The sequence below is a fragment of the Mastigoproctus giganteus genome, chromosome 11, assembly GCF_048544385.1.
Source record: "Mastigoproctus giganteus isolate SK-2022 chromosome 11, ASM4854438v1, whole genome shotgun sequence".
NCBI lineage: Eukaryota > Metazoa > Arthropoda > Arachnida > Uropygi > Thelyphonidae > Mastigoproctus > Mastigoproctus giganteus.
In genome coordinates, this window is record NC_143585.1 from 167,736,280 (window position 1) to 167,748,500 (window position 12,221).

Below are 12,221 nucleotides of genomic sequence, written 5' to 3' on the forward strand. Positions count from 1 at the left end.
CCATAGCTCTTTCCACCGTTCAAGGCATGCTGCTTTTATGATGATATCATGGTCAGAGGCTGGAATATGGAAAGAGGTCAAATCTAATGTGGAGGGATTTTTTGCCAATATATCTGCCAGTTCATTCCCCTTGATCCCTGAATGTGCTGGAATCCGACAAAAGTTCACTAATTGTTCACGTTGCTCAATTTTCAAGAGCAACTTCTTGATTTGGTTTATAACAGGGTATTCATATAGGAGGCATTGCTCTAATTGAGCTGAGAGAGTAAATTGTGTAAATTAAATATTTTGAAGATGGATAAAGGTTCAAATTTTCTAAGGTTAAGTTTATTCCATGTAGTTCTGCAGAAAAGCTGCTATACTCAGGTGGAAGGGAAGCTGAAATAATAGCGGAGGGAAACAGTGCTGCTCCAATGGCTAATTGAGATTTGGACCCATTGGTATATATTGGCAGGAAATCAACATAGCTCTGAATATGACTTGCATGGAGTTATTTCAGGTTGACAGTCGGTAGAAGATTTTTACCCCATTGAAGAAAATAAGTATCAAAGTTCAGTTGAAGAGGGGGAGTCCAAGATGGATGAAAATAATTCATTACTTGTTGATTATTGTGAAGAGGAACTTTCCAACTCTGTGATATTTCAAAAAGCCATAGGCCTGCTGGCCTTATTTTATTAGGTTTATTTCTATAGAGATTAGATAGTTGAGAATTGAAGAGGTATGGGTGAATAGGATGCAAACAGAAACTTTTTATTTTGGCTGCATACTTCAGTAGTAACATTTTTCTGCGGAGGTTCAAAGGGGGTTCGTGAGCTTCAATATATAGACTATGAGTTGGAGATGAAGGCTCCAAGTGGAATCCTTAATGCACTGTGCTGTATAGGATCCAGCCAGCGTAGTACACTCTTTCGGACAGAATCATAGACTGGAGCACCAAAACCCAAATGTGATCTAATCAATGCTCTGTATAGTCGAAGAAACGAGGTACGATCTGCTTCCCAAGACAGAATGGATAAAGCTCATAGTATGTTTAGCTTTTTGAGACAGGTATTACATATGAATTTAATATGTTCAAGGAAGTTTAACTTCAAGAATCTGATGTTTTCGGAAATCGGAATAGTAAAGTCTGACATGTGAAGTTCGGGATCTGTATGTAATTTGAGTTGATTGCAAAAATATATAGCGACAGTTTTCTGTTGGGAAAGACGACAGCCATTGAGCACTGCCCACATTTGTATTTTATTTAGTGATATCTGTAATTGACATTCAATAGATGTCATGTTCGGAGAATGGCAAGAAAGAGAGAGAGATCATCAGCATATAGGTAAGTCTCAACAGTATTTGGAAGTTCTTTTGTAATGGAGTCAATTCTAAGGACAAAAAGGGTTGCACTCAGTACAGACCCTTGCAGAACTCCTTTTTCCTGCAAGAATGTCGTAGATAGGGAGTTAAAATATCATACTTGATAAGAATGACTCCATAAAAAGTTCTTAGTGAATATAGGCAGGTTGCCTCAGAGACCAAGTGCCTTCTCTATGTCAATGGAGACCATAACAAGATGTTCATTTCTCATAAAGGCATTGCGAATTGTGGGCTCAGCCTTGATCATGAGATCTAAGGCAGACCTGTTTTGGCAAAAGCCACGTTGACTATTACTCGTTAGATTTTGGTCTTCAGTTATCCAAACGAGTTGTATGCGGATCATTTTTTCAAGGATTTTTTACTGAGGCCACTGGAAAGGGAAACTGGCCGGTAACAAAAAGGACTGGAGGGATCTTTACTGGGCTTCAAAAATGCAAAACTGTGGCATGGTGCCAAGACTTAGGATAGATGTTTTCCAGAAATATTCGATTATAAAATAACAGCAGCAGCTGCAATTGTTTGTCATCAAGGTGCTGTAACATGATGTAATATATTCCATCGGGCCCTGCTGCACTGTTGCGTGCTGTTCTAACGGCTTGTAGAAGTTCCAAAGACTGAAGAGGCTGGTTATATGGTAACATTAGAGCGATGCGAAAGTTTATGGGTCACTGTTCAGTGATGTTCTTGATTTTCTGGAATTCCGGGGAATAGCTTGATGCCACTGAGACTTGAGCAAAGGTTTTGCCCAAGGAATTTGCTATAGTCAGAGGAGCAGAGAGTTCTTGCCCATTCCAGGAAACGATTGTAGAAGGGATGATTGGAAACTTTCCACTAAGCTGTCTAATTTTCTTCCATATTAATTTGCAGTCAGTGTTTCTATTTACAGTGGATGCAAACTGTCCAGGAATCCTTCTTGGCTTGTTTTTGAATGAGAACCGCTCTTGCCCTTAGTTTCTTATAGTTAATGAGATTAACTGTTGTTGGTGGTCGTCGAAATAGGTTCAACACTTTTTTTCCCTCTTTGCTTTCGTGCATTCTTCATTCCACCAGTAGTTAAATAGCACTGGGCTGTAGGATTCGTTAATGAAATAGAGTTTTTAGCTGCTGATATCAAGTGGGATGTGATATATTCCGTTACTTCATCAATGGGCTGTAACTGTATAATTTCCTCATCCAGGGTGATAATTGACTGAAATTTGACCTAGTTGGCACGAGAAAATTTCCATTTCTGGCAGAGTTCGGCTAATGGCAGTTGTACAGTGAGCATATTACAAATAATTGGGAAATGATCACTGCCCATGGGATCATTCATAACAGACCATTCCATGACTGTAAACAGTACCGGGGAGCATATTGAGAGGTCAATTGCAGAAGTTTGTTCAGTTGGCAATTGTATGTGCGTAGGTTCACCAGTATTAAGAATGGTAAGATTTTGCCTGTCCAGAAAGGTTTCAATCAGTCGGCCATGTGTATCTAATTTAGAAGATCCTCATAAAGGGTGGTGACCACTGAAATCCTCCAGACAGATAGACAGGGGAAGGCAAGCGCAGTAGAAGGTTTTCCAGATTTTGGTAAGAGAAGATATGATTTTGTGGAAGATAGATTGAAACTAGTGTTATCGCAATCTGAGTAATGAAATGTACAGCAATAACTTCAATTTCTGTTTGAAGAACAATTTGCTTCGCTGGAATCTGCGAGTTGATCACGATGGGCAAAACCACCATGGGAAGCATTTGCTGTATTGTGATCTTTTCGATATACAGAGTAGTTCTTTATGGAGGTGGAAATTTGGGAAATTAAATAGGTTTCTTGCAAGCAAAAAACCCACTGGAGACTAGTGATGAATAAGGACATGGATATCGTCTATATTGCTGTGAAGTCCTCTACAACTCCACTTAAAATATAAAGCATTACTTGAGATGAGTACAAGGAGCTGTATCTGAGTGCTTTTTCAGTATGGCAGTTTTATGTTGGTCAGACTTCGGTTTGTCTTTTTTTTGGAAATATAGACCGACCAGTGTCCATTTCTTCCTCCACATATATTTCTAAAATCAGGTCTTCCTGGTTGGATGAGTAATTAGTATCCATGGAGGTGTCTTGGATATTTTTTTTTGAATTGGAACTTTAACTATGTGATGCAGTGGCAATCACTGGTGGGGAAGGAGATGTCACTGGTATTGTAAGAGGATTGTTACGTGCCTGTTCTGAGTGCTTAGGTACATTGGACTGTTGCTGAGAGAGGACAGCTCAAGCCCAGTCAGAGATATGTTTGAGGGGATGGTAACATCAGTTTGGGTGGACACTGTTTGTTGTTTTTGTGTAATACTGGTATAGGTACGTTTGGGTATAGTAGGAGCAATTATTTTCCTGGCTTCTTGATAGCTTACCTTGTTCTCAACCTTATATTTAACAATTTTTTTCTCAATTGTCCATCTGTCACACATTTTGGAATAGGCAGGATGGTTGTCTTTGAAGTTGGAACAAGTTTTCTCTGTCGCCAAACATTCAGATTGAGTATGATCAGAAGATCCACAGTTGGGACATACTGGATTTCCTCTGCATGTTGTCTGAGAGTGGCCATACTTTTGGCACTTGTAAGATCTCAAGAGATTGGGTACACAGGGATGAACACGGCAAAGTAGATAACCAGCTTTTACTGATGACGGTAGGTTTGGAGAATAATGTAAGGATAATATTCTTGGAAGGTGTAAGGCTATTGTCTTTTTTAATCATGATTCTTTTTGCTGCAATAACATTTTGAACTTGAAGCTCATGAGTTATTTCTTCCTCCGTCACATTCAACAAATCCCAGCTGGATATAACACCCTTAGATGTATTTAGGGTAGCATGGGGAGTTATGGTATCCCAGCAAAATTTGAAATTAGTAAGAGTTTCTCAGAATGTCTGCAGTCTACCATTAGAAAACTGCAGTCTGCAGTTTTCTAATAGTAAGTCTCCAGATTGTAGCCTCTTCACAGCCTTAGGAGATCCTGCAATACTCTCCAGGTGTTTCTGGACGAGGAAAGGAGATAATTTACCGAGAGCTTGTTCCGAAAGTGAATGAAAAATTAGAAATGCAGGACACTCTGTTGTTGGAGAATTTGTTTTCAACCTCTTGGGTTGTGATATGTTATAATCAGTTTCAGTTTGTGGCCGAGAGCTTGCTGGCTGTAAAGGTGGAAACACAATTTGCTCCATATTTCCTCCTTCCTTTTAGCCCTTGACAGTTCAACTTTTCTGCCAAGGTTTCTGGCTCCGCCACTGGTAGGCAGGAGCAGTGCCTGGTGTGACCAAGCGGAGGTTAGTAAGGATTAGTACTTAGGAAATAAAAATATAAAAAAGAAAGCTGGATTTCCTTCCCGACTCTCTACAAAAACTTTCTGGTAGAAGAGCTTCTATGAAATAACAGTTTTTTGAAAATGGTGTAACTTAAAAATAACTACTAGTTGCTTTATGAAGATTACTTACTGAAAGATTGCACAGATAATCACCTGGTCACAATTCGCTTGGCACCAGGGGCCCTAGAAAAGTTTCAAACTCAAGTGTGAGTTTGAAACTTTGTTCTACATTCATGTGTTAAAAGAATGTAAAGCTGGATAATTGACAGATGTGTCAATTTGAAGCACTATTCATGCCTTGTCACATGAATGGTGCTTCAAATCGTCAAAATCGTGATTTCTGGTTTGTCAATCAAATCAACAAATTGGAAATGACATAAAATGACATGATTTCAGTAATTGATACCTCTTTTCCCCTTGGAATTCACTATTCTGTCACGATTTTGCACACAGAAATGACATGCCACAAAACCTCATTTCCGGTTTTTCAATCAAACCAGAAATGACATTGAATGGCTTCATTTTCGTGTCGCAAAATCATCACAAATTTTTACGTGGTTTTATTTCATTCCGAAATTTAATAATTTAATTAAATAATTTAATTTAATTTAATAAAAAAAAAAAAAAAAAAAAATTCCACATCCATTCCCCCTATCAACAAGTCTTGAATTTATTTAAGCTTTATGTGTGGGCTAAAGCCAAATTTCCACACATCTATTCTACAACTGTCTTTCCTCAAACTGAAATATGCACCCTCAGGTTCGTTATCCGAGCAAACGGAAAAATGCCTTCAGAATTGAGTATGCGCAACCCATTCAAAGCCCTATACACGAAAATCAGATCACCTTGCAGGTGCTTAGTCACCAGATGCTAAAATTTTCAGAACTTAAGCCTTTCTTGGTAAGAGGACCCATTTCGTTTCCCTCACCAATCTTGTTGTCCTCCTTTGTACTCACTCAAGCAATTCTACATCCTTCCTAAAATGAGACCTCCAGACCTGTACGCAGTACTCAAGGTGTGGCCTAACCAATGCCTCATAAAAAGAGATAATTACCTACTTTTCCCTACTAGCAAAATTGCTGTATATCACTGACAATTACCCATGACCTGCTCTGGCAGCCTGTCTGCATTGCTCAGAAAATTTCATATCTCATTGCACAATTAATCCCAGGTCTTTTTCATTTTCTACCACCTGAAGCGTAGTACCACACATTTGGTAAGTTTCTCTGCGGTTACTTCTACCTATATGCAGTACTTTGTATTTGTCAATGTTAAACTTCAACTGTGACTTCTCAGTCTATCAGTCCAACTTTTCTAGATCCTGTTGCAGTAGCACACTGTCATTAACAACTCTGCCAACTTTTGTACCATCTGCATACTTGGACATTAAGTCTGATATACTTTCATCAATATCATTGATAAATATACAAAACAACAGTATGCCAGCCAAACACTGAACCATGGGAGACTGAGCTAATAATATTAGTCCATGAAGAGCAGTGTTCATTGATTACCACTCTGTCTTCTACCACTCAACCACCCTTTTATCCAGAGTAGCAACTTGCACTTAATACCATACTGCTTCAATTTGAACAGCAGACTTCCATGAGCAACAGTATCAAAAGTTTCCTGAAATCCAAATATATAATATCAAAATTATTTTTTGCACCCAGTTCCTTAGTAACCACATTATAATATATCCAATCAACTTTGTCAGAAACAAGACTTTCCCTTAACAAACCCAGCTGACTTTTGTTTGAATGAAAGAAAAACATTATTGGAAAATTATGAATGTCACTGTGTAGTTCAAAGGAGTTAACTGTATTCCAGCACTTATAGGATATTGCATTCAGGGCCGTACTGTTCGGAAAGGGAAGGAGGGGGGGGTCTAAGGTTTGAAATACCATCCGAAATTATATATATGATAGATATAAGCTGGTCTGTAACCAAGTCACAAAGGAGATTGGGCAGGCAAAGGCAGATTATGAGAAATCCTTGGAAAAGGATGCAAAGAAAAACAGAAAAGAGTTCTTTACCTATGTAAACTTTTTTTTTTTTTTTTTTTTTTTGATTTGTTAGTTGTTGGCGCATCGGCTTCTGTGGCCATATTGCACCTCCCAAGGTTTTTGCAGTACTTTGATCCAAGCCCGAGGCGGGAATCCAACACGCGACCTTTGGGTTGCCGAGCAGGTACGTTACCCACTCGGCTAGCCCGGTCGGCTCTATGTAAACTCTAGAAGGAAAGGGATGAATCAGATTTGTCCACTGGATATTGATGGTTCAACTGTTGATGATCCTGCTCAGGTGGCTAACAAGCTAAATAAGTATTTTGCATCTACATTCACCCATGAGGAGTTATTCAGGGAGGGGAATGCCAGATGTGAGTTAAACTCCGGCAGTGAGCTAGATGATTTTGTAATAACTGAGAGGAAAATGGAGGAGAAATTGTTAAAGATAAACATAAAACAGGCACCCAGTGTGGATGGGATCTATCCAGTTATATTAAAGGAGGCAGCAAAGGAAGTAAGCAAACCGTTAGCCATAATTATGAGAGCTTCTTTGGACTCAGGGGAAGTACCCATGGACTGGAGATGTGCAAATGTGACCCCAATTCACAAAGGAGGATCAAAGGGTGACAAATAATAATGGACCTGTTAGTTTAACAGGTCTATTATTACATTGTCAGTGTAGCACAACTCTGTGGTGCTACACTGACAGTGGTAGAGAAAGAAAAGGACCTGGGGGTAAGCATTGCAGGATCATCTAGACCAGTGTTTCTCAAAGGGTGTGCCGCGTCACATTAGTGTGCCGCAAAATTTTCCAAGTGTGCCGCAAAATTTAGAAATTTCTTCTTCTATGACTACGTAGGTGTGCCGCGAAATTTTTCTTCTTTGGAAAATGTGCCACGAGAGTAAAAAGATTGAGAAACACTGATCTAGACAAGACTTCAGTTATAGCTCTGACACAGCATGGTTTTGTTAAGAGGAAGTCTTGTCTGACCAATTTGATTGGATATAATGATGTGGTCACAAAGGAACTGGATGTAGGGAATAACTTTGATATCATATATTTGGATCTTAGAAAGGCTTTTGATACTGTTGCACTGCTGAACAAATTGGAGCAGTGTGTGGCATTGGAGACAAATTGCTGCTATGGATAAAGGGATGGTTGAATGGGAGAAGACAGAGAGTGGTAATCAATGGACACTGCTGATTGTGGACTAATGTTATTAGTGGAGTCTCTCAGGGTTCAGTGTTAGGTTCATTGTTGTTTTCTATATTTTTAATTATGATATTGATGATGGTATATCAAGTGTATTGTCCAAGTTTGCCGACGACACAAAGGTTGGCAGGGTTGTTAAGAACACTAATGACAGTATGCTGCAACAGGATCTAGAAAAGTTAAGCAGATGGGCTGAGAGGTGGCAAATGAAATTTAACATTGACAAATGTAAAGTACTGCATATGGGAAGCAGTAACCCCAGAGTGAGGTATCAACTCTGTGGTGCTACACTGATAGTGGTAGAGAAAGAAAAGGACCTGGGGGTAATTGGGTAATTGTGCAGGCAGATGTGACGTTTTCTGAGCACTGCAGACGGTCTGCAAGAGTAGCTCATAGTGTCGTGTCAATGATATACAGGAATTTTTCTAGCAGGGATAAGGAAGTGATTATCCCCTTGTATAAGGCAATGGTGAGGCCACACCTTGAGTACTGTATATAGGTCTGGAGGCCTCATTTTAAGAAGGATTTAGAGCTGTTGGAACGAGTACAGAGAAGGGCAACAAGATTAATGAATGGAACAAAGGGTTGCTCCTGCGAAGAAAGGCTTAAGTTTTGCAAATTACAGTGTCTGGAGACTAGACACCTGCGAGGTGATCTGATTGAGGTGTATAAAGCCTTGAATGGTTTGAGCATGCTCAATGCTGATATGATTGTTCCTCTTGCTCAGAATAATCACATGAGAGGGCATAAGCCACAGGCTTCCTTGCACCATATAGCTAATAATAAATAATAATAAAATAATAAAAAATAAATTCAAATTGAGGAAAGACAGATGTAGGATTTAAATGCAAAAGTTTGCCTTTAGCCAGCAGGTAGTTGGTTGGTGGAACAGACTTCCATCCTTTGTTGTGGAAGTTGATAGCCTAAATAAATTTAAGGCTGAGCTGGACAGAATGGAGGAATGAAATGGAAGAGGTTTTTTTTTTTTTTTTTGGCTGATTATGTGTTTCATAATTTGGCTGCATAAGCTTGCTTTCTTGCATCATACGCCTCTACTAATGCTAATTATTACTGCAGTATTGTCTAGATAAACCTGCAATGCTTCTTTAACCAGTGCCTCCATTATTTTCCCTGGAACAGAAGTTAAACTAACAGATCTGTAATTACTTTTGTCACCCTTTGATCCTCCTCCTTTGTGAATTGGGGATACATTTGCACATCTCCAGTTCATGGGGATTTTCCCCGAGTCTACAGAAGCTTTTATAATTATGGTTAAGGATTTGCTGACTTCCTTTGCTGCCTCCTTTAATATAACTGAATAGATCACTTCCACCCCAGCTGCCTTTATTATGGTTAACTTCAACAATTTCTTCTCCACTTTCCTAAAGAATTCCTCTTTGAATGTAGATACAAAATACTCATTCAGTTTGTCAGCTATCTGAGCAGGATTATGAACAGTTGAACATCAATATCAACTGGACTAATCTGATTCATCCCATTCCCTCTAGAGTTTATATAAGTAAAGAGGTCCAATCTGTTTTTTCTTAGCATCCTTTGCCAAAGATTTCTCGTAATCTGCATTACAGACTAGCTTATACCACCATAGGCGTCTGTCTCCCTTGATAATTTATATGAATCCCATGCCTTTTTCTTCTCTGCCACGAGTCTAGTTCATCTGACATCCATTTAGGCCTAAATCTTGAACAGTAATTCTTACTCTATGAAAAGGCTAGTAGCTTCCATGATTAATTCCTTGAATGTTTTCCATTTAGAATTTGTTGTTGGTAACATCAGTTGGTCCCACTGTATAGAATATAAAAACTCTCTGAGACCTCTGTAGTCACCTTTATGAAAACAAAAATCCTTCCCTTTACCCCTGACAGTAGTTGCATCTTTAAGTAAATCGCACATCAGTGCACTGTGATCACTGCCACCTAGTGGTTCTTTTATTTGCAGTTTCTTAATGCATGAAGAATCACTCCTGGTAATCAGATCAAAATTATTACTCCCCTAGTTGCATTTCGAACATGCTGCTGCAGAAAACATCTGTGTTCTGTAGCAGCATTAATCTTCCAATAAATTCACAAAAGTCTTGCTAGTGTGCGAGTAACCACCACAAGTTTCAGTCAATATCTGCGAAGTCCAAATCCTCCTTTATTTGATATTTTGATTTGCTGGTCCACTCTATTTCTTTGTACAATTATTCGTCATACTCATTAGAGTCATTAGGCCTATAACACACTCCTACTCTCAATTTTGCTTTCCCAGTGCTTAGGTCACACCAAACTGACTTAACATTGCACTTTCCATCTATGTCAACTAGATGCACTTCCGTAGATTTTATGTGTTTCATAATTAACACCATAACCCCTCCTACCTTCGTATCCTATCTATCCTTTCTGTACACATTGTACTCTCCAAATTTCAATTCTCCTCTGCTTATATCTGTGTGACACCACATCTCTGATATCCCAATGATATTAAACCCAGGGGCTCACATCTGGTGAGCATGGGCTTGGCATACCCAGGGTCCTGAGCTGGATATTATCATTCTTCTCTTTCTTGGTGATTCCCTTCTATTTCTGATTTCTCTCTCTCTCTCTCTCTCTCTCTCTCTCTCTCTCTCTCTCTCTCTCTCTCTCTCTCTCGGGGGTAACTCAGAAATTTATTTTTTGGCTGGTGGAGCAAAAGCCTAAGGCTTCCTTATGCCATACAGCTAATAATAATAATATCTACCTTTGATGTCTTGACCAGCACTTCAAATTCATCAAATTTATTTACTACACTCCTAGCATTGGCATACATGCAAGTATACATGCACCTATTCTTATTATTAGTTACCCTAACACAGCCCATGTATTTATGTATTTAATGGTGACTCCCACCAGTCCGTGAAACTCCCAGCACCCTGCCCTCCAGGCCGCTGCTCCTTCTAATAGAAGCAATGCAAGAATCACTTCCACCTCTGCATGTAGCTATGTTAATCTATTTTTTCATGTATCCCCTCCTCAAGCTAGCAGTTTTCTGACCCACCTAACACTGCCTTGATAGCTTCAGCCAATATTCTTGCACCCTTTCTATTTAAGTGTATCCTATCCCCGTAGAAGCAGTCTCTACTGTTAACAAGTACAGACCAGGCTGTGAAAAATTCTACTCCGTAAGCCTTGCACTATCTCTCCAGGGCCGAATTGATTGACAAGGTTCTCTTCATATACTCCTTCCTATCGTGTCTGGGCCGAATTGCAGACACTGAAATTAGACACCAACTCAACTTTTCATTCAACATTGAGCTGTTCTTGTTAAGTAAATTTTTAGATCTCCTATTCTTAATGTCATTAGTACCAACGTGTACAACAATATCATCCTTTTTGTCCTTAAAAGATAATAAATAGTCTCCCTGATAATAGAGTCACAGATAATAAATAACTCCTGTGGGACCAGTGCATTCTGCCTACTGGTGCTCAAGATTTAGCTCTGGTGTTGAGTTGGGCAGGTGGGTACCCTTCTTTAATGCCTTTGAGGGCACCTACCCACCTCTTCAAACACTTACAAGCACTCATCAGAATGCTGAGTTGGTGCCTAATTTCTTGACTCTCTGCACCTAACAGGGTGCAGAGAGTGTGATTGTGGAGCTCACAATCATATCACAAATCGCAATTTTTTTTTTCTTCTGTGATACTTTGGAGAATCATCCCCTTTGGTTTCCCCCCAAGTCACAGCACTCCTGCTACTTTGTGCCCATTGCTTTGCTGCTCTAATCTGGTCATGATATCCGAGTGAATGCTATTGATTAACAATGAAAAATGAAGATTAATAAATTTAATCAATGAATTATCAATACTATACTATCTAATAGATTTCTAAATGCAGTGATACATATTATGCTATCTAGTTTTACCTTAGATCTACGTGTTTACCACAATTAAAAATTTGAAATCCTACCACTCACTCTATACAAAAACAATGGCGGCAAGATTCAAACGAAAGAACGGTTTTACATATTTTGAGTAGTAAACTACAAAATCTGTATCTAAATTAAAAATAAAAATAACGAGCATAAGTATGATATAAAGCTACTTAAAAAGGATGATATGACAATTAAGTAAATAAAATGGCAAAAAACTTAAGAATTTTTGGAGCTTGTAATTCACAGCTTGCACTTGTAATGACACTCAATGCCCTCAAGGTTACTAAGTGTTAGTAACTAATCTGGGAAAAAATAAAGAACAATAGCTTCCTTCCTTGCTACCTTCAAGTACTTTTTACTTTCTGAAAGATGAGCTGCCATTAAATAAGTAA

At 38.9% G+C, this 12,221-nt stretch overlaps 1 protein-coding gene across 4 annotated transcripts in view; it reads right to left on the reverse strand.

The window, feature by feature from the left end:
- Positions 1 to 12,221, reverse strand: part of LOC150078561 (uncharacterized) — a 773,569-nt gene that overhangs the window by 366,720 nt on the left and 394,628 nt on the right. The gene's annotated exons all lie outside the window — the stretch shown is intronic.